This window comes from Lactuca sativa, chromosome 4 (genome assembly GCF_002870075.4).
Source record: "Lactuca sativa cultivar Salinas chromosome 4, Lsat_Salinas_v11, whole genome shotgun sequence".
Taxonomy (NCBI): Eukaryota; Viridiplantae; Streptophyta; class Magnoliopsida; order Asterales; family Asteraceae; genus Lactuca; species Lactuca sativa.
In genome coordinates this window covers 314,357,688-314,379,721 of record NC_056626.2, presented here as the reverse complement: position 1 = coordinate 314,379,721, position 22,034 = coordinate 314,357,688, and the positions used below count along the sequence as shown (strand labels likewise).

The 22,034-nt window shown below is 36.8% G+C and overlaps 1 long non-coding RNA gene across 1 annotated transcript; it reads left to right on the top strand.

Annotated features, from left to right (window-relative positions):
* Positions 1–13,610: 13,610 nt before the first annotated feature.
* Positions 13,611–16,609, top strand: LOC111915393 (uncharacterized). Its single transcript, XR_008231934.1, has 3 exons — positions 13,611–13,843; positions 15,080–15,150; positions 15,853–16,609. It is a non-coding gene; the product is annotated as an uncharacterized LOC111915393 (long non-coding RNA).
* The last annotated feature ends 5,425 nt before the right edge of the window (positions 16,610–22,034 follow it).

The following is a 22,034-nucleotide window of genomic DNA, read 5'->3' as shown; positions in this document are numbered from 1 at the left end:
GTGGGCCCATACTACTGAAAGCAGAGGACCCATACTCGAAACATGGTTCGAGTACCATGATTCATAGCAAATTGAGAACAGATAGCATGCTTCGAGTACCATGATAAGTAGCATATTGAGAAGAGATAACATGGTTCGAGTACCATGATTAGTAGCATATTAAAAAGAGATAGCAAGGTTTGAGTACCATGATTCACAGTAGATTGACAAGAGATAACACGGTTTGAGCACCATGATTCGTAGTGGATAGTGCTTCCGACATTTCCGATTGTCCCGTTGTGATTTTCTAGACCGAGGACGGATATGATAGAGTCTGGGGCCAGAGGGCCATGTTGAATGAGTTTCAGTGGGACATACTTGGAGAGGGAAATCGAGTTAGTTCTGAGAGATATTCATTGGTGAGATGCCAGTTGGAGTCACAAGACTTAGGGATACGTTGAGATGAGACTTTATGGAGGATTGCGGCATGAGTTAAGAAATTGGCCGATAGTATAGATGTCACTTTCTGTAAAAGAGTTGCGATGTTCCCATTTCCTAGTAGAAGCATAAGAGATATCGAGTTTCTGGTTTAAGAGTTGGACGTAAACCTAGTGGGGTAGCATATGGTTGCAACCTTCTCACCAGAGTAATTAAGCAGCATGTCTACTGCGAAGTATTTCTTGTACCATGAGAGAGTCATTAGTAGGGACTGAGATGGAAGAGAACAATAAAGTGCCTTCCTGGGTGAGGCATAGTTTTTAGCAACAGTTCTAGGTGATTAAGAGGAGTATATCGGGGCGGCGGTCTTGTTGCCTATGGTGTAACATCCCAAAATATGACCCAAAATTTTTTGTTTTAATATTACTAAAAATCACAACATCAAACGTCATATATAATAAAACCACGGAACGGGTAACTCAAAGTCATAGTAACAGTATTCAAAACAAAGACTGTATCAATCATATCAAAATATCAGAGTAAATTCCCAGGCTAGACTGAAGCTGTGGTATGTGCCATGCCATCATCCTGAGCTCTTCTCCTTACGAGCAGAAGTACCTGAAACCAAAACTAAAACTATAAGCACAAAGCTTAGTGAGCTCCCCCAAACTACCACATACCATGCAATAACATATAAAGCACATACTGGGCCTTGCCCACTGCATCGGACCGGTGTCCGGAACTGCATCGGACCAAAGTCTGGAAACTGAACAGGGCCTTGCCCTCTGCATCGGACCGAAGTACGGAAACTACATCGGACCAAAGTCCGGAACTAACTGAGACCTTGTCCCCTGCAACGGACCGAAGTCCGGAACTAGCTGCATCGGACCGAAGTCCGGAACTGACTGCATCAAACCGAAGTCCGGAACTGACTGAACATATCATAGCATAACATATCACCTAGCATAAACACATATACTGCATACTGCATCGGACCGAAGTCCGGAACACATAACACATAGACATGCTTGAATCACAAAGACATCAAGCACCCTGAACTACTGCATCGGATCGAAGTCCGGAACTAACTGCAAACTAAACGGGCCGGCATTGTGGCCATAGACCCGTTACTACTGGAAGGAAACTCACCTCGGAAAGTTGACTGCTGAAAACCCGAGTGAAAGATCCCTAACTGCTGTCCCGGCTGCTCTCTGGCTATTATGACAAATCAAACACTTAATCAAAATGGGGATCCTTCAATGGGTAAAATGACTATTTTACCCCTACTATGGTGTGGGTCATAATCATGGCCCAAGCCCTTTAGTTTTTTCTAAGTCCTCCACTAGCCCATTAAAGGCCCACCAACGGCCCAATTATACTAAATTGGGCCTACTTCACATATGGCCCTTCATAAGCCCAAAAATGCCCTTGGCCTATAATCTGACTCCTACTGGCCCACTAAGGCCCTAGGTCCAAAATACATACCACACTGAGGCCCAATACTCAAGGTCCAAACTGACTGTGTTACGCGGGGCGTACTCCAGAGTACGCTTAGCGTAACAGATTGATGGCGAGTACGTTGGGCGTACATACACATACGCTCAGCGTAATACCCTAATAAATTCTTTCTCTATTAAGTGCTTAATACTCCGAGTCAGAAGCTACAATCTTAGATCCAGGCCTTAACCCACGTCTTAAACCATAAAGTTGCTTACTTGATGGCTTATAAGACTCCCATAAGCTCACACTTATAAAAACAACCATCTATTTCCAAAAAGGTGGCTAAATCTCATGCATGGCTTCATGAAAGCCTCAAAGATCGAAACTTTACTGCTATGGGGACACTTTGAGCTTCAAGGATAGCAATCCCAAGCTCAAAAACGAAGTTGCATGATAAAGGTCCTTCCTTTGGACCTAAAATGTCCAAACTTCCAAAAACTCCTAGATCTAAGCTTACAAGAGGAAAGTTGGAAGCTTTATATCTCTTCTGGATGCCAAATGAAGAAATGATCCCAGATCCTTGAGCTCAAGGTACTTAAGTTCTCCTTCTTCAAATCCTCTACTCTTCTTCCAAGCTTTTCTTCACAAAAATGAGCCCAAAATATCAACCACACACAAACAAAGGAGTAAGGGATGAACTAGGGTTTTCTGAGAGCGAAGGATATGTGAGGAGGCCAAATGAGAGGCTATAATGAGGTTTAAATACGTCTTAAACCTAAAATTAGGGTTTTGTCATCTGGCCGCGTACGCTGGGCGTACCTTAGGGTACGTTGTGCATACACCTCTCATAACCCACACATCCTACGGACACTACGTCCCACGTATGACGGGTTACGCCCCGCGTACGGCTTATGGGCAGCCTACAACTTGGCCCAAGAATCAAGAAGGCCCAATCCAAGATGTCCAATTCCAAACACAGCCCAACTAAAACTCCAGAAATTAAATTAATTAATACCTCTAAAGTTGATCGTTACATATGGTGTGTATCGGCTGTGAGAGTGAAGTCTCTTGTTCTATGATGGTCCATACGATGGAAACTTTGGAAGAGAAATCGTTGACGAGGTGTGTAATAGTGCATTATTTCTAGATTGAGAGTTGAGACTAATTCGGGACAGTTGGGATATCCGACGATGTGTCCGTCTGAGACTTCGAGAAGGTTAGAGGCAGTCACGTTAGGAGGATTATGATATTTTTTTATGGGTTACAAGAAACTTGGAGTTATTTGGTCACTATTCAGATGATCATCGAGGGTTGTGTGGTACATTCCATGAGGCGGAATTGGTACATCTGGCAAACCAGTTTGTGGAGTAGACTGTTGGTATGCCAAGTGGTGATGGTTAGAACCTTAAGTGGGGGAGAACTGGGTATCTTATTGAGATGATCAGAGATTTGTTCAAGTGCGGTTAGAGAATTGGTTATGGAGATCTGCGGTATAAACACATGAGACTTAGGTTATAGGTGGATGAAGTAAGGTGCAGAGCAAGATAAGGTATGTTGTATGTGTTTAGACGGAGATGAGGTTTTGGATTGTCTTCAAGGTGTTCTCAGTCATTTTCGATTCCTCCGTGCTTCATATTGCGAATCGAGGTATTTCGATATTACAAGATGTGCGAGAGGGAGATCAGTGGTCATAGCAAGACATTGTGAGATTTGTGATGGTGTACTAAGGTATCCGAGTATGATACCCTAAAAAGATTTTCGACTATTTTGAGACTCGAGTTGTAAGATGGAAAGTGGAGTAACAAGTGACTACTGTTCTAGTGGGAACCCTTCAGCTAATTGTCATCAAACAGGATTATCCAAGAATGTGAATTGCAGTAAGAGAAAGTGTTTGTCCCAACGATTGTCGTCAGGAGTAGTGATGCTTAACGTGGATGGGTGTTTGCACCTATCTATGTTGGACTGGGGAGTATTCGATATTAAATTCAGTGTGGTGACGAGTTGAGGATGAGAATATGAAGAGAGAGAGAGAGAGAGAGAGAGAGAGAGAGATTATCGTGTGATTGTGGAGAGTCATAACATACGTGAGTCAGAGAGAGTATCGTGTGACTGCGGAGAGCCGTAGCGTACGTGAGTCAGAAAGAGAGTATCGTGTGACTACGGAGATCTGTAACATACGTGAGTCAAAGAGAGAGAGAGAGAGAGAGAGAGAGAGTATCGTGTAACTGAGGAGATCTGATCATACGTGAGTCAGAGAGAGTATCGTGTGACTGCGGAGATCCGTAGCATACGTGAGTCAGAGAGAGAGTATTGTGTGACCGTGGAGAGCCATAACACACATGAGTCCGAGAGAGTCTCGTAAGATTACGAGGAGCCGTAGCATTAGTGGGTCAACAAGATAGAGAGAGAGAGAGAGAGTATTTTCAGACTGCAGGGAGCCGTAACACTTGTTAGTCAGTGAGAGAGAGTGTCGTGTAACTACGAGGAGCCACAGCCTTACTAGTTAGGGTGTGACGTAGAGCGGTTCATAAGCCTGGGTAGTCTTACAAGAGGAGTCTGTGAGAACCTGGTGGCCGAACCAAGGATGGGACTGGGGTCTCGGCAGTGGTCGGGATCCGTTGTGTTTTGAGTTAAAGAGGGGTTATCGCGAATCGGACGGATCGACGTGTAATGCATGCATATAATCGTGGAACATGGGTCATGTATGAAGTGCTAGATCTGGACGGGTGTTCCCAATTCAGTATCGGACCAGACTTTTGTGTGTGAGTTTGGCTTTATCTGTGCAGAGGACGAGCTATTTTGGATTTAAGGTAGATCTCATTCTGAGAGAGACGCGTTTCCTTCTGATGTTTTAGACTTGAGTGAGCTAGTTCGTTGGTTTGGGAAGGACTACGAGACACACGGAAGTAGTAAGTAGTAGACAACAGAGGTCGGAAGTGAGGTGACTTCAGGAGGAGATTGTAGTGTTCTTTTCAGGTAAGGCGAACTTTGTGACTTCGCATGTCACATGAAGGGTTGAGATAGCTAGTGTAAAAGGGAGTTATAAAGATTCATTGGTTGGGTGGACAATGAGTAGCCCTTGGAGGTCGAACTGTCGGCTCGAGAGTTGACCAGGTGTTCAGTGTCGGGAGGAACATTTGAGAGGAATGGGGCATATGATTATGGGTGTTTGAGGATCATTCCTTCAGAAGAGTTTTGATAGCTATCCAGGCGGTGGGTCCTTAGTGGGATATGACATTTTCGCTCCTTTTGAGTTACGACCGGGATCAATTAGAGACCCATAATTGGTAGAGTGTTCTTAGAGTTTGTTATTCGATGAGCGATTAACAAGATGATATCTTGCGAGGGTGGTCTGGCAGGGAGACAGACCACTAGAGTTTCAAGTTTGGGAGAGACAGAACGAGTACCGCAACGGAAGAAGGGTATGTCGTTTTCGGGATAGGGAGTTCCTGTTAGGTATATGTGTCTTTGGAGGAGATTGTTGTATGATATGAGGTCCTTTTAATAGCGTTTCTTGGGTTATTGGGTTCGATCTATGTGTTGATAAGGAGCGATTTAGAGGGCGAAATCAAATTCAAGTGGGGGAGAATTATAGCAACATGTTTTGGATCGTCCGTGATTAAGGGATTCGTGGGCTGCAACTTGAGCATGAGGAAGCCTCGGGGCTACAACGCGTTGCCTGAAGAGTAGGGTTTCCTGTCAACTTTTTGTGAATATGAGGTTCATAGGAAACTGGCTTATAACAAGGGAGCTATGACAGTTTCAAGATTGGGCAAGATAAGTCCCTTATTTGAGAAATGTGGCAGTGGAGTACGTTGGTCATATGTATGCATATAGTTACCGTACTCATGTGCGTGACTTTTAAGCGGACCCACCTAGTATGCTGGGCGTACTAGGCACAAAAGGAAAACCCTAATTGAGGGGTTGTCCCTATATATAGATGAGATGGCCTCATTCCTGGCCACCATGCTCAGATAACGAACACTCTATAACCCTAAACGTTCGTTCATAGAGCTTGTGAGTGCATTTGAGAGCCCTTGAGTGATTTTGTGTGTTCTTGGAGTGAAGAAGAAGGAGTGGAGAAGAAGGAGTGAGAGTCCAGGCTCTTGGATCTGAGCATATCTGTGTTGGGAGATTCATATAGAGGTATCAATCTTTCTTATTCTTTTCATTTATGCATCATAGTAGAGTATTTTAGGGTTTATCCCAAAATTCGGATACTTTATGAGATATTGAGCTCCAGAGACTATGATCAACCCTTTTGAGTGAAATTAGTGGTGTAGTGTCATTAAAATCAAGCCTTGGACGTTGGAATCAATCATGCATGAGAAATGAGCTTTTTGAGATAAGAGAGTGAGTGTTTTGTGTGTTTGTGACCATGTCAGCCACGAAAAGGCTTAAAGTCATCGACTTTATGGAGTAAGAGCTATTAAGGAGTCTAGATCTGAGAAATGAGCTAAGTTCTTAACGGGTTAAGACCAAGAGAATGGACTAAGCAAAACTGGGCGTACGCCCAACGTAATTCCCATACACCCCGTGTATTGGGTTGGTGCCCCGATCAGATTTGTGCATGCTAGTGTACGCTAAGCGTACCAAGGGAGGTACGCCCCGTGTAACCTCACCATGGGCTTTTTGGGCTAGATCTTATAATAGGCCTTAACCATTGGGCCTAGATCTTTGGGCGTGAGCACTAGAGACTTTGAGTAGAGAAATATTATAAATATGCCTTTGGCCTTTGAGTTAGGCTTGTCACTTAGACTTGAGAGTTGGGCCTCGGGAGAGCCCATTCATTATTAGGCCTTGATCGGCCCAATGAGTTTTAGGTTGTTGATGGGATAGTTAGTGGACTACCTTTAAACCTAAAGAGTGAGGATTTGGACATAGATCTTAATGGGATAATTGTGGATTTTGGTCCAGTGTTAGAGGCCGGTGCAGCAGCAACATCTTTAGGAGTTGTTCATCATCCGAGGTGAGTATTCTCACTATACATACCTAGAGTGATAATCTAAGTAGTGTGACCGGAGTGTCTTATGTTTTTATTTGAGTACTGTGATATCCTGCATTGTGTCTATGTGATTTATGTTGTGTATATTTCTGAGCTTACTAAGTTAGGACCGGAGGGTCCACCATGGTTGTGGGACCAAAGGGTCTTCACTGAGACACATGACCGAGGGTTTATACCGAGTCGTGAGACCGGATGGTTCTTACTGAGACGCATGAGACTAGAGGGTCCATGACGAGTTATAGCCATGACAGGCTTATTATATGTGCATGTGGTATTTTGGGGAACTCACGAAGCTTCGTGCTTACTGTGTTATGTGTTATGTGTTTCAGTTTATTATCAGGATCGTGGGAAGACGTCAGCTTGATTCTACACACATCAGAGATTGAGTTATGTTTTGAGAGGTCTTGGAGTTGTGTTATATACAGTTTTTGGATATGTGTTTTGATGATTGATATTGTGACACTTTGGAGATTTTTGGATTGAGATAAATGTGTTTTTAAATTGAAAATTTTGGTTTGAAAATTTACGTCGTCACAGTTTCTTTGAGAGTATTACAGATCTCCTATGTTGGTTTGCATTCACAAATTTAATTGTAGATCACTGGTGGTAAGCCTCGTTGCAATTCACAAACACACCTTTTGTCATTTTCTTCTTTCTTTATTCGATTCACCGCCATATCTCCGCTCTGTGTTATTATTCCCATTGCTTGAACAAGATAATCTCGATATCGGTGTTATCAATCGAATGCCATAAATCTTCGCCGATTTATGTGAGATAATCCTCCATTCCATCCTCCCACTAATCATAATACTCTAGAAGTAACATTGGGTTTTTCGTGAAAGAACCAAGAAGATTTGTGTAATTCGTCATTGTATTTCACGTTCATGTTTTTCTTCGATTTGTTTAGAAAATAAGAAAAGCTAGAATAAGAATGAAATCAGATTCAATCGATTGATTCTTAATTTCAAAATCGATAAACCTCAGAGATCGCTCTAAGAACAACGTTTTCAAATGCGGAAAAAGTTGAATCATAAAGAATAAATCAACACATGGAAACAAGAAAGAAGTTCGTGAAACGATTTGATGATTCGTGCCCTGATACTACTTGATATGTCAAAAAATAATCAATTATGAATTTAGAATGTAAATGTACATGATGAAGTAAACAATATCTGATTTCAGCTTATATTATCAGGATGGTTGCAAAAGTACACATGTTTGAAATAAGGGTGCGAAAGTTTCTAAAGACCTAATCAACAACATTATTTATAGTGCGATCAACAGATACAAAAAGTATAGTAGGACTTCAACTATCAGACCGTTACAAATAACAATCCCTACTAAAATACATACCTACTAAAATACATAGATATATCGAAGGTATGGAACATTCGATATACAAAACTATATAATACTTCTACTATTACAAAATGAATACTTCGACACATTGATATAATCACAATATCTTTTGACTCTACCAACTATGAGAAGCCTTTTTCTCATGTTGCTAAAATTGTAATGGTTAGACAATAATTGATCTTTTGGTTAGTTCGGATTGGAACCTTTTTCAGTTCGAGATTAATGGTGGTTTCTTCTATATAAGCAACTCCATGAAAATATTTATGTGTGTTTGCCTTAAGGATATCATATAAAAGAAGACAATAGGGTTTGTAAACTATAAAAAATATATTTATGGGCTTAAGCTAACACCTCGACACTGGAATGAGAAGCTTGGCTTGTTATTATTGTAGTTTTGATATATTAAAGAGTAATTGTTTTTCATTATTTATTAGGAGTGAGGATAATATATATATATATATATATATATATATATATATATATATATATATATATATATATATATATATATATATATATATATATATATATATATATATATATATAATATGCCGATGATATAATTTTAACTGTTAATAACTTGGATGAGATTTATAAATTACGTTAAGATGTTTTTAGAAATAAAAATTCATAATTAAAGATTTAGGGCAATTAAATATTTTCTTTAGAATAAAAGTAATTGCTGTTGACAATGGTATTTGCTTCGCTTAAAGAAACTATTGTTTTGAACTATTAAAAGAATTTGGAATGTTAGGCTGAAAATTTGTTAAAACACTTTTGGATCCTAATGTTGCTATTAAAAGTGATGGTGTTGATAAATATGACAGTTTGTTGAAAAATATTACTGAATTTCAAAAACGTTAATAAGAAAATTGAAATACTTGACTATAACCCGATCGAATATTTCTTATATAGTTCACATTTTGAGTAAATATATGCATAGTCCTCATAAATCTCATATTTTGATCTTAATATGACTCTTTGTTTACTCTGTTTTATTAAATGTATTTCAGGAAAAGGAGTTCATATCATAAAATCATAGTGCTTTTCTTTACAAATTTTTTTAGTTGTTAAGTGGCGAAGTGTTTACCCTCTCGAAGATCAGAGGTTATTTTATTTTTTTGGGAAATTCTAAGATATTCTAGAAAAGCAAGAAATAAGATATTGTTTCTGGCTCTTGTACTGAATCATTCATTTATTGACTTGGGTCTATTGCATGTGAGGTTATTTGGGTTTTAAAGGTATTATTTTATTTGTGAATTAAAGACTTGATTTCGGTTCTAATTTTTTGTGAAAACGAATATACTATTAAGTTGGTTTTGAATCAGAGTGAGTGAGACTTTTAGTGAGAATTTATAATATAAATTTATGACCTATTAAGAGTGAGTGGGACTTCTAGTGAAAATTTATGATGTAAATTTCATGGGAGCTTATTCGTACACAACAATTTTGTCATACTATTTATATTTATATTAGAACGGTGTACAATTACAAATTGTACTATCCTTCAAACCATAAATTGTTCAAACCATAAATTGTTGTTATGGGTCATTTCCCATAGTTCATGGTTTAATGACCATGACTCCAACTGTTACTTATATTTTCACATTCCCATGTTTCTATCTTTGTTTAGGCAACTCGAATCATAAAAATATTTCCATTTTTGAGTTATCTATTTTGATCGCGGTTATTACATTTTGGTTTTTTTGGATATATGTATTCCTTAATGTCGAAAAGGTGGACCTATAAGATTTGAGATTTTATGTTTACGTTCAAACTACGGATAATTAATTGAACTATTAATTATGTGCATTACACACTTATCAAACATTAATTGAACTATTAATTATGTAGAATATTTTATGTGAAATTTATTAATTATTTTATATATTCTTCATAATTAATTCATTTTAAATTTAATTATGATAATATTTCGCATAATTAATAGTTCTTATATTGTAGACACATATCAGAAAATTCTTTCTTATTCTTAATATAAATTACAACTAATATATACCAAATAAAATAGATCATAGTTGCACAAAATAAACATACTTAAGTACGATCTCTAGAATCTTGATTTAAAAAAATATATTTAAATGAATTTTATATATTGTAAAAAGTCTTAATTTGTCCAAGGTTGAATATTCTTCGGGAAAACACCAAGACTTTTTCTTGTAAGAAGTATGTGAGTCAAAAAGTCGTCGGTACTACGCGCAGTGTTCCCTCTCGAGTAATATATAATGCATGGAAGCAAAGAATCGGAAAATTCACAAAAACATGTTCCAACTCAAAGCGTAGCAACGACGCTGAGAAGAGAGAAATAAGAAAAACCTTGAAGAAGTACCATTGCTTGTACGTACATCAGTATTCATGTCATTCTTTTATCGTGTCTTTCATACCGCTCCTTTGAATCCAGACTATGGTGGTGGTGAAACGGCACCCCCAAGAATGGAAGAGGGTATGGGTAACGGCGGTGCCGGTGAAAATGTAGGTTCTGAGCGAAGAGCAAAATGGTGGAGGAAGTGGTTGGCCTGTTGTAAATAACTAGGAAATCAGTATCCTATACGCCCGTTCTAGAAAGTAAAATATTAATCTTAAACATACGACATGCAAAGGCATGTTGATTTTTTATTACCTAAATGTGTTTTGTTTAGACGTTATGTGCTTATGCTATCCATGTGGTTGATATTGGATTATAATTAGACAATGTAATTGTAATATATATTTATTGAATAATCATTATTCACTTTTCAAACAACATTATATTTATAGAATATGTTTTAATTCAATAAGGATAAATTGTTTGCAATTTAATTAGTTGATTTATAAGGCCACACGGATTCGTTTCAAAATTTACAAATGGGTTAGGACGGTACCCCCGGTACCGCCGGCAAACAAGTTCCTTTTAATTGGGTTTAGCGGCTTGGAAGAGCTGTTTGTTTCTATAGGGTTAACCAACCCGTGATTTAATGTGGTAGTGTGGTTTTTTAATTAATTTTATTTTTAATATTATTTTTGTTTTTTTTGTTTTAAATTAGCAAATATTTATTTTTAAATAAAAAATGCTATATTTTATTTTATTTTATCTTTTTTAATTTAATTAAATGATGTGGAAAGTGGGTTGAGTGGGTTGGGAAAGATATGATTTTCATGTGTTGTGGGTTGGGAAAGATTGAAATGAGAGAATAAAAAAAGCTGATGTGGCAGTGGGTTGAATGGATTGAGAGGGAAGGACTCCCTCCTCCCTAAGGATGATATGGCTTCTTAAACTACAATATTTTGTTTAAAATTTAATTGTCTCTAACTCAAACTGAATTCTTTAGCAACGATAAAAGGTTATCCGCAAATATAAATATTAAAATTTCTAACATATATATTTCCTATACTAACTTGTACCAGAAAAAATAAGTTTAAATATTCTGCAGTGATTTATCCACAGAAGGGTTTTATTCATCCACAGAAAAAACTGTGTTTTTACAATAATACCCTCGACTTTAATTCCTGGATATTAAGGGGAGAAAATCCTAGTCTTTTGTTTGGAAAGTGCAAACGACGAATGACCAAACAACTTTACTAGATGTTGATTTATCAAAAACTTAAATTTCCTATTCTTAAGAAACTTATAAATGTTAATGACGATTGAAACCACCAACATAACAACTCCCACTGATGCATATAGATCAAAAGTTCAAAACTCATGTCATAAACACGGTTACACCACTACAAGAAAAATTCTAAATAGCTACGGAAAGTTACTATGGAATCAAAATCCGTTGCTATTTTACTACGGAAAATGCTACGGAACAACTTGTCGTAGCTATTTTGCTTCACAAATGGTTACGGAATTGCATTATGTAGCTAAATCTTAAATAGCTACGTAAAGTTGTTACGGAATCTAAATTCATAGTTATTTTACTACGGAATGTGCTACAAAATGGTTGGTTGTAACTAATTTGCTACGGAAATGGCTACAAAATTGCATTCCGTAGCTAAATTTTGAATAGTTGCTACGGAATTAAAATCCGTAGCTAGTTTACTACAAATATTGCTACAAGCTTTTTGGTTGTAGCTAGTTTTCTATGAAACTTGTTACAAAATCCATGTATGTAGCTAGTTGACTACATAATTGACTACAAAATAAAAATCCGTAGCTAGTTAGCTATAGAATTGAGATCCGTAGCTATTTGTTAGGAAAATTTGTTACAAAATAAAATTTTGTGGCTAGTCTATTATGGAACTTGTTACAAAAAGGTGAATTTTCCAAAATAGCCACGAAATCAAAATCCGTAGGTGTTTGGCTACGGAAAATTCCGTAGTCAAGTAGCTACGAAATATGTTTCCGTAGCAAAATATAGAAGATTATTGAAAAAAATATATTAAAAATACATAATTATCTTTGAAAACTCAACAACAAAAATAAAACATTATTTTTAATTTTTTTTTGAAAATTTAATTTTAACACAATTTCTACATTATAAATATTTTAGCTTCAATTTTTAGATTTTGATGACATACATTTGCTAATTTTCTTATAATAATATTATCCCGGCCTTGAAAATTATTACCTCTAAATCAAAATTTATTTACCCTCTACTCTATTGTACTAGCTGTTTCTAAAAACAGAATTAAAATATTTTATTTTGATTTTTTAGTTAAAAAAAATGGTTGAAGGAATTGCGGCATAATGTTTGTTTCAATAATGTTTCAGTTTGTAAACATAAGCTGCAGCCAAAAATGAGGGGGTGAATTTGATCATTTCTTATTCCACAAGGCAAAGTTCCATCAAGTAAAACCACATTTCCTTCAGAAATCTTTTCAAGAACACATATGGTGTTGGAACTGACACATTAGACTAATGTGCTCAACGTTAACTTTTCCTATAAAAAAAACACATAAAAACGTTTATATATAGTCGGTATCATTCCCATATAAAATCTTTAACTTTTAAGCACAATTTCAAGAATTTCAAACTTGGGTATCACCGAGATGCTTATACGATCAAAATCATTGAAACATCTTCAAGTTGTAAGCAACATTCATAACACTTGAATTATTAATAGAAAGAAATAAACAATCGCTACTAACTTAATTAGACTAATAGACTCAAATCATTTAATTACCGATTTGTTAATGGAATAAGATACTTACGGATGAAGTCAATTAATTGTTGTAGGTGACGAGAATTAAAAAGAATGGAAACTAATTGAAAGGAAAACTTATAATTGGATTGTTTATTTGGTAATTACTTAATGGACTAAATAAATAAAAATAATTAAAAAAAACAAAAAGTAAATAAATCAGATCAAATTTAACAAAAATAATTAAAAAATAACGTATATTTACTAACTTTAACAAAAAGTAAACAAAGTAAGGTAAGAACCCTGGTGACCTTGATTACCTTGATTGAAACAATCTAGGGCGACATTTCCCCAAATAAGTCTTCTTCTCCAAATCAAATCAAATTTGTCAATCACATGACCTGTAGCCGATCGCATTCCTCATTCTTCAGATCACTTACGCCATTATCGATCGGAGCTCCTCTCACTCTCATTAGCTTTGTCGTTCGATTCCTGCTCCATCAACTGGTAGATTTTTCTTGATTGTCTTCATCCCTACCAGGTAACATTCTTCTATCTTCTTTTTGCTCCATTTTCTCTTTATCATCCAATGATTTGAAGGATATTGATCTCTCCATTGAATCTGATGCGAGTTAATGTTATGTTAACTCTATTAATCCGTACACGCAGTTATAATACTATATAATATGCATGTGGGGGAATTAGCCAATTGGGAGAGCAATAGTTTCTGAGAAGTTCATGTGTGGTTGTGCTTCTATATGATTACTATTGATTAGATTAATGCATCTTTCGTTCTACTGCGTCCATATACTTTTTGGAGCTTTTTAGAACTTGAGCATTCATATTAACACCAGAGTTGCTAGGATTAAGATGCCCATGCTCTGTTTTGTCAGTTAGGCATCTGTTTTGAGCAGTTTTCAATAAATAATACGTACACAGAAAGTCAGATAGGTGGTCTTCATCATTTAGCAGAAGATTAGGGTACATAGTATTCTTTTGTGGAGGATTCTCAATGACTGAAGCTGTCTTTGTGCTCGATTTTGCATCCTGTTCTGATGGAGTTTCATTTATCTTAGCACTTGTTTCAAGTAGATTTCTTTTATGACAAAGTCCATGATGGTTAGTTATAGTGTAAGTAAAACATAGAGCCTCCTAGCCTCAACCCTCAAAATTCATTTCCAATATCCTGATTTGCAGTGTTCTAGAGCACGTTTGTGAAAGCAATTACTACTACTAGGGCTTGTTGTTTTCCATGCCGATTCATCTACAATGTAGCAACTGTTGGTAAATGGGACAATGTGATCCGGATTGACACTTTTTGGTGAAGATTTCCAAGATTTCAAGCTAAAGCTGCTATCTTTATCCCAATGATTTTTAGCTACATAGGGCTTCTTCTTGCTGTTTAGCGTCTTATGTTCAAGAAACTACCTGATAACTTATAACACCAAAAATATGATGAAGTGGCAATAATGATGTATGTGTCTCTGAAAGATGAGATAGTAACAAATCCCTTAAGTTATCCAAAGTGGGGAAGAAAGAAGAAACTGATCAAGAGAGAGATGACCTTGTTATGTTTTAAAATCTTAGAAATTAAGCTAAAACAACAAAAGTAATCGTATCATCAGCTGAACTTCTGTGGTTAAGTCATCCCAAGTGCTGTAATGTATGTTATGTCGGCTAAGAAAATTCCAGTTAAAGATCTGTTATTACTTATTAGTAACAGTAGTAAGTAAACAGTGAGAAACAAAAGAAGAAATTGATAAGTGATTTGGTGCAGGTGCCCTGAATCTGATCTACTATTATAAATCCTAACAAATTAAGTTCTTTATCGGCCAAATTGATATAGAGGTAATATCTTAAACCATGTTATTTCATCTTTTAGTATTCTTTTATTGTGTAACAACATAAGCAAAAGTTTCTTCTTCTCTCTATTGAATGTATGGTATAATGAGTTTTTGCAAAAATAGGGTCATTACCGGTTGGCTTTGTAAAAATAGGGTCTTTTACGATCCATTTGCAAATATAGGGGTGTGCCCCACTCAATCACCGATATTTACTTTTATCATTTCAAAAATTTACATTGAGGCCCTTAAACTATCATAACGTATTTATATTCTTTGTTAGTATCTTTTATTCATATTTTATATTTATTATTTATTATTATTATGATTTACTAATTTATTTATAAACTTATTTCTTTAAAATGTATACTTCATTATTTATTTTATTATAAAATTTTATTAGTATCTTCAATTCAATATTGATTCTTACGTATTATTATAAAAGTATAAATTATAAACAAGTGGATATTATATAGTATGCGTTGTTTAACAATTTTTTTTCCAAGATTATATCCAAAGTTTATCTTTATTATGAATTTAGTGTTTACGTTTTAATTTCTTTTTTCATAACTTTGTGTTTTATTTTTTTACGAACTCCTTTTGTTTTATAAAATAAAGTTGTTTGTTTTAAATATTTTTACAATATCTAAGCCTAACTGTAAAAATAGCAATCTACTTTAATATTGATTTTTTTTTTGTATATATGTAGAAGAAGCTTTGGGGACATGATTTGGCACACCATGAACTATTCTTGTATACACACTAAGAATCAGGATGGAATGACTTTTTTTAGTTGACAAAGCTAAAAAAATTCATGTAAGCTTTATTTTGAATAATTTCATGTAAGTTTTATTTTGATTTTTTTGTATAAGTTTTATCTCAACACAATTATAAAATTATAGGATGATTTTATGGAACGATGTGATCGGTAGGAAACGATAAGAGAGGAAATTGATGAGGACAAACTATTTTATGATGTCGTTGGGGGACATGATCGAAAAATAATAGATTATATGGATTTGACTCATATGAAAAGCGCATTCGTTCTAGTAAAAGATCTTTTGAAACACATTGCGAACAATATGAAGATAATAATGTCAAGACAAAAGTCGAGATTGAGAATTTGAAGAAGTTAGTTGAGACGCAACGCGAACAATATGAGGATTCAACAAAAATATGAGGATGTTCAGCAAAAATATGAGGATGCTCAGAAAAAGAATGTGGAGTTTCAGCAGAAAAATATGGATGTTCAAGCAAAGTTTGAACAACAACTCGCTCAAGCAATGAATATCATTAACACATTGAGTGAACAGGTCAAAACTTTTATTAATCAATGATAGAATATTATGTATCGAATAATATTTTACGTTAAATTTGTAGCGACTTTTGATTTTCAATATGTATCTTTTGATGTATTGGATATTTCTTTTAGTTTCTATAGAAATACTTTGTTATTTTTGGTTTTATATTAATTGTATTTTTGTAAATTGATATAATAAGTCAAATTAAATAACCAAATTTTATAGAAAAAATGGTATGGAACGATTGTTATGGAATTGACTACAAAAAAGTTGTTACGAAATTTGCTACGGAACGAATGGCTACGGAATTTGCTACGGAACAATTAGCTACGGAATTTGCTATGGACCAAATGGCTACGAAATTTGTTACGGAACGAATAGCTACGGAATTTGCTACAGAATAATTAGCTACGGAATTTGCTATGGACCAAATGGCTACGGAATTTGTTACGGAACGAATGGCTACGGAATTTGTTACGGAACAATTAGCTACGAAATTTGTTATGGACCAAATGGCTACGGAATTTGCTACAGAACAAAATAGATACGGAATTTGCTACAAAATTCATTGTTACGGAATTGTGATGGAAGTGTGTTGTAGTTGAAATGCTACGGATAGACATCATAGCAACAGCCATAGCAAAATTGCTACGGAACTATAATTTCGTAGTTAAACATTTTGCTACAAGAAATCTTACTATGGAATCTCATTGGCAAATTCCGTAACAACTTCCGTAGTTATTTAGGTTTAGCTACGAAATTACATCATTTTGCTACAGAATTTTTCCGTAGTTAAATCGAAATTTTCTTGTAGTGCACATACAATTTTCAAGATCTAAGCTTTTACAGCAACATAGACAAATAAGTTGCTGATAATCATCCTTAGTACATTATGCATATACAAACAATAAGTTCATCTTTATTATCACCTACAACCTTGTCCACTATTTCTCCATTCATAGAAACAAGGATGTTGGCATAGTCCCCACTAAGTACTAGTGAGCAATGCTGTGTAGCACCAACAAACACATTGCTCATTTATAAATACCCAAAATAACCCTGAAATCGGACACTACCTCAATCGAATTTAAGAAAATATACGGAATCAAATGCATAAAGTGTAAATCCATATCAGATAAAACAAACCAACAAACAATTTCTAAGAAGAAGAATATAAGGAAGCAAGGATTAACATTTTTTAGAACCAATGTTCAACCTTGCTTTAACTTGAAGAAATCGGACATTTATGTTCAACCTTGCTTTACTAGTGAGCAATGCTGTGTAGCACCAACAAACACATTGCTCATTTATAAATACCCAAAATAACCCTGAAATCGGACACTACCTCAATCGAATTTAAGAAAAGATACGGAATCAAATGCATAAAGTGTAAATCCATATCAGATAAAACAAACCAACAAACAATTTCTAAGAAGAAGAATATAAGGAAGCAAGGATTAACATTTTTTTAGAACCAATGTTCAACCTTGCTTTAACTTGAAGAAATCGGAGAAGGATTAACAAAGATTGGTGCCAGGTTTATCACCATAGATTATTAAGGTTTCATGATCGGGGAGGTGAAGGCGAACGGCCTTCTCGCGACACATAATATCAGCATGATGGGGGCTTAACCAGTCCGTGCCAATTATTGCATCAAAACTCCTAATATTTACTGGCATCAAATCTATTTGAAATGAATGGTTGTTTAGTGTTAATGAGCACCTTATGTAAACATCTTTGGTTGTTTCGGTCTTCCCATTAGCCATCTCCACCGTGAAGGCTTCGTTGAGCTTCTGGGGTTATTGATTTAGTAAGTGTTTGAATTTGTTATTAACGAAGCTTCGTTCGGCTCCGCTATCGAATAAAATGCATGCGTAAGTGTTGTTAAGTATGAACGTACCAGTAACAACCATTGGGTCCTGAATTGCTTCACCTTGACCCAATGTCAATACCCTTCCTGATACTCCTGCTCCTTGGTTGTTGGCTTTGGGGCAATCGTGTTTGAAATGACAAGTTCCTCCACACCCGTAACAAGTGTAACTGACCGCAGCATTGATGTTTTTGTTATTGTTGTTGCGATTGTTGTTGTTGTTATTTTTTGGTAGGTTTTGTTGGGGCTGAGTTCTACAATATCTTACGGTATGACCCTTTCGATTGCAACTCGTGCAATGCATCTCCCTGCATTCTACATGGTGGTGAAATATGCATTTGCTACACTTAGGTAGGGTTCCTGAGTATTATCTAGGAGCAGTTGGTGTAGATGAGGCTGAAGCATGTGGTGTTGTGGTGACTTGGGTAGCAACAGCGTGGACAACTATTGTTTGTTGCTTCTTTGATGACTTTGAGTTTTGTCGCCCTTTACACTTGTTGTTCTTGCCTTTCTTGTTATCAATTTCCTTTTTAACTTCAGCTTCTCCTACTTTGGCACCCTTCTTGTTTCCATGGTGGTATAACTTATTGGCTAGCCTTTTAGCACTATCATACATTCCAGGGTTTTCCGCGATTACATTTCCTTGAATTGGAGAGGTCAATCCCCAGATGAATCCTTCGATCTTCTTCCCTTCGGATGTGATCATCCCTAGACACAAAAGAGATAGCTCGCTAAACCTTGATATGTAAGCATCGATGTCAGAGTTTTGGATTGTGAGGTTCCATAGTGCTTGTTCCATCTTCTGGATTTCTCCCTTTAGACAGTACTCGCCCATCAGAATTTCCTTAAGCTCCTTCCATGGCATCGCATTCGCCACATGGAGTCTTATGGCCTCCACGTGACCATTCCACCAAGAGAGAGCTTGATCGACGAATGTGCAAGCCGCAAACTTCACATTGCAATCCTCAGGACATTCGCAGATCTCGAATACTGATTCTACCTTCTATGTCCATCTTTTCAGAGTTATCACGCCTCCCGTCCCGTTAAAGGTTCAAGGATTGGCGATTTTGAATTCCTTGTAGGTATAGGTTCTAGTAGGTCCTTGGTTCATCCCATGGTTTGAGCTTCAGTCCCCTTGCCCATTACCTCCACCGCTGTTTCCGTTGTGGATATGAGCCAGTGCTACTGTAACTACAGCTGAAACTGTTGCTTGAAATGCAGCTGAGTCCATTTCTGGTGGAGGCGATGGTGGTGTTAAATTGGGGTTCCCGCGGGTCTATCTTCGAGGCATCTTTCTGTCACGGAATGGAAAGATGTTGAGTATCCAGTGTATTCTAGTTTCACGATTTCATGATTATAGAACATTTTCGGTGATTCAGTTTTGTGTAAGTAAGTGAATGCTTACAATCAACATGTAGTAAAAGTAATAGGACACATAGCAGATAACAACATCATGAGAAAATATATAGCCGTTTTCATTAATGATATTTGCCTACATAAGGCATACAATACATGAAATGAAATAAAATCCGACTGAGTAACGACTCCATGAGTAGTGTAGTCACTTAATCATGTAATCGATAGTACATAGAGTAGTGTATAAAGGAAAATAATAACAGTAGCAGGTAGCGGATGATTAAGTACTAGATGCGTCGAGAGGGGTCTGGTGGTGCTGACAACGAGGTAGATGCACCTTGGAGTCTGCTCAGGTGGTGCTTGGTGGCTTGAAGTTGGGCTTCCAATGTGGCCTGTCGCACCTGCTAGTCCCTGACTACCTCATGATTCATCCTTTCTCCGCGCTCCACCGCGGCTCTCATGGCAACCATTTGGCCAGCGGTTGGCTGCGCCAGCTCGTCAATGTTGCGTGTCCTCCTTATTATTACAAGTAGGTCTTGGTTGGCAGGTCAACCATGACTCAAGTCGTAGTAGTCCCGGTTCATATCAAATAGAGGTCGTACCCCTTGCTGGCGGCTCCAGCTCCAGATCTCGTGTGCCCATAAGGGCGTAGGACCATTGGGGCCCATCCTGTATGGGGGCACCCTAGCCATGTAGGTCAGATCGATGACTTCTGACTCCGCGGCCGAGTCATTTGCGTCACTGCCATTAGCCTCCTCCTCATCTGAGTCAGCTACTGGTTCTGCCGTTCCTCCTATAGGCTCTTCCTCGGGCTCTTCCTCTGGTTCTTCCTCTGGTCCCAACCATCCACCATTCCCCTGGTTGGGGAAATAGGGATCTCCTGAATGGTGGAATCCGACAATAGTGTCTGCACGAGGGGTGAGAAACGTGTAACGAGAGTATGTGTAAATAGGTTTCCAAAGTACTCCTAAAGTACTTTAATTGTTTAAGTTTGAGATCCTTAGAGTTCTTGGATACGAGGTAATCTTCTAGATTCATTTCCCACCATGCTTACTCCCAAACACATGTTGGTCGTATTTTGAATAAATATAGTTGATCATGCTATATTTATCCCCCAATATGACTACATAACTGTCTGGGTTTAACCACACTGTTCAATTTCCTCCAGAGACTTTTAATGTTATAGTTTTAATGCATGCTTAGGTATTACCTTATTCGGAGTGTTTTAATCCCATTATATTTATAGTTGCATACCCTATAAGATTAGATATGCCAGTTCAATATAAACAATGCCCTGATTCCAATATGTCACACCCCTGAACCAGACGGCGGAAACGTCCGAGGGCTTGGTGTGACTTCATCTTTGTAGTATCATCACATAGTATATAATTGAAACATAACATCATCATCGTCACATGTAATATAACAACATACATTGTTTACATCGAATATTGTGTTTGAATATAACATGCCAAAATAGTTAAAGTATGATGAAACAAAATATAACAAAATATCCATTAGTTTGTTCCACTCAGCCTGCTTCAACGGTTTCCTGAGAATACAAGTTAATTTAAAAAGGTCAACATAAAAATGTTGGTGAGTTCATAAGCATTTTAGAGAAAATGATTTGGATAATTTTGTAATCACCAGAAAATCCTATATTTTCTAGAAACAATTTAGTATGTTAGTGAAAGTGATTTGTATGACTTTGTATCGCCAGAAAAATTCCAATATTTTCTAAAAACAGTTTAGTATGTTTGTGTCCGATCTTGTATTAATGCATGTGTGTTATCGTTTACTAGTATGCAAAAGAGAATGAAGAAATGTAAAGAGAATGTACCGAGAATGTCCCCACACAACCCTATGTTGTCTGTGAAAGAGAATGCTAGTATACCAACCCCCGAGGTTGAGTAGCGGCGCGAGTATGTTCCCGAGTTATCCATTTAGAAAAGAGAATGGTCTCCCGTAAATTTATAACGTTAATTCCTCTAAGTGAGTCGTTATAACCATACTAGAAAATGACAAATTTGCAAGTCTTGGCGTTATTGAACGCCGACAGAAAATAGAATAAGGTTTTTGTCACCCTAGACTGGCCTAGTCTAACTATAGCGAATAACTTAGGTGTGGAGTGTCATCCCTGTATAGATCTATACACAAACTGTTGGGTAGCGTAGCGTTTTTGTGTATTGCGTCCATTGGGCTTGTTTATTAGTCCATGTTTTGTTACTCCGGTTTGGGCCTGTCCAACCGTGAGCTGATAGGGTTTAGTATAAATACATATGCTTGCATGCATATTTAGTTAACGATTGATAGCGATTACGATAGATCAGAGATTATTTCTTCATCGTTCTTGTAAACCCTAAA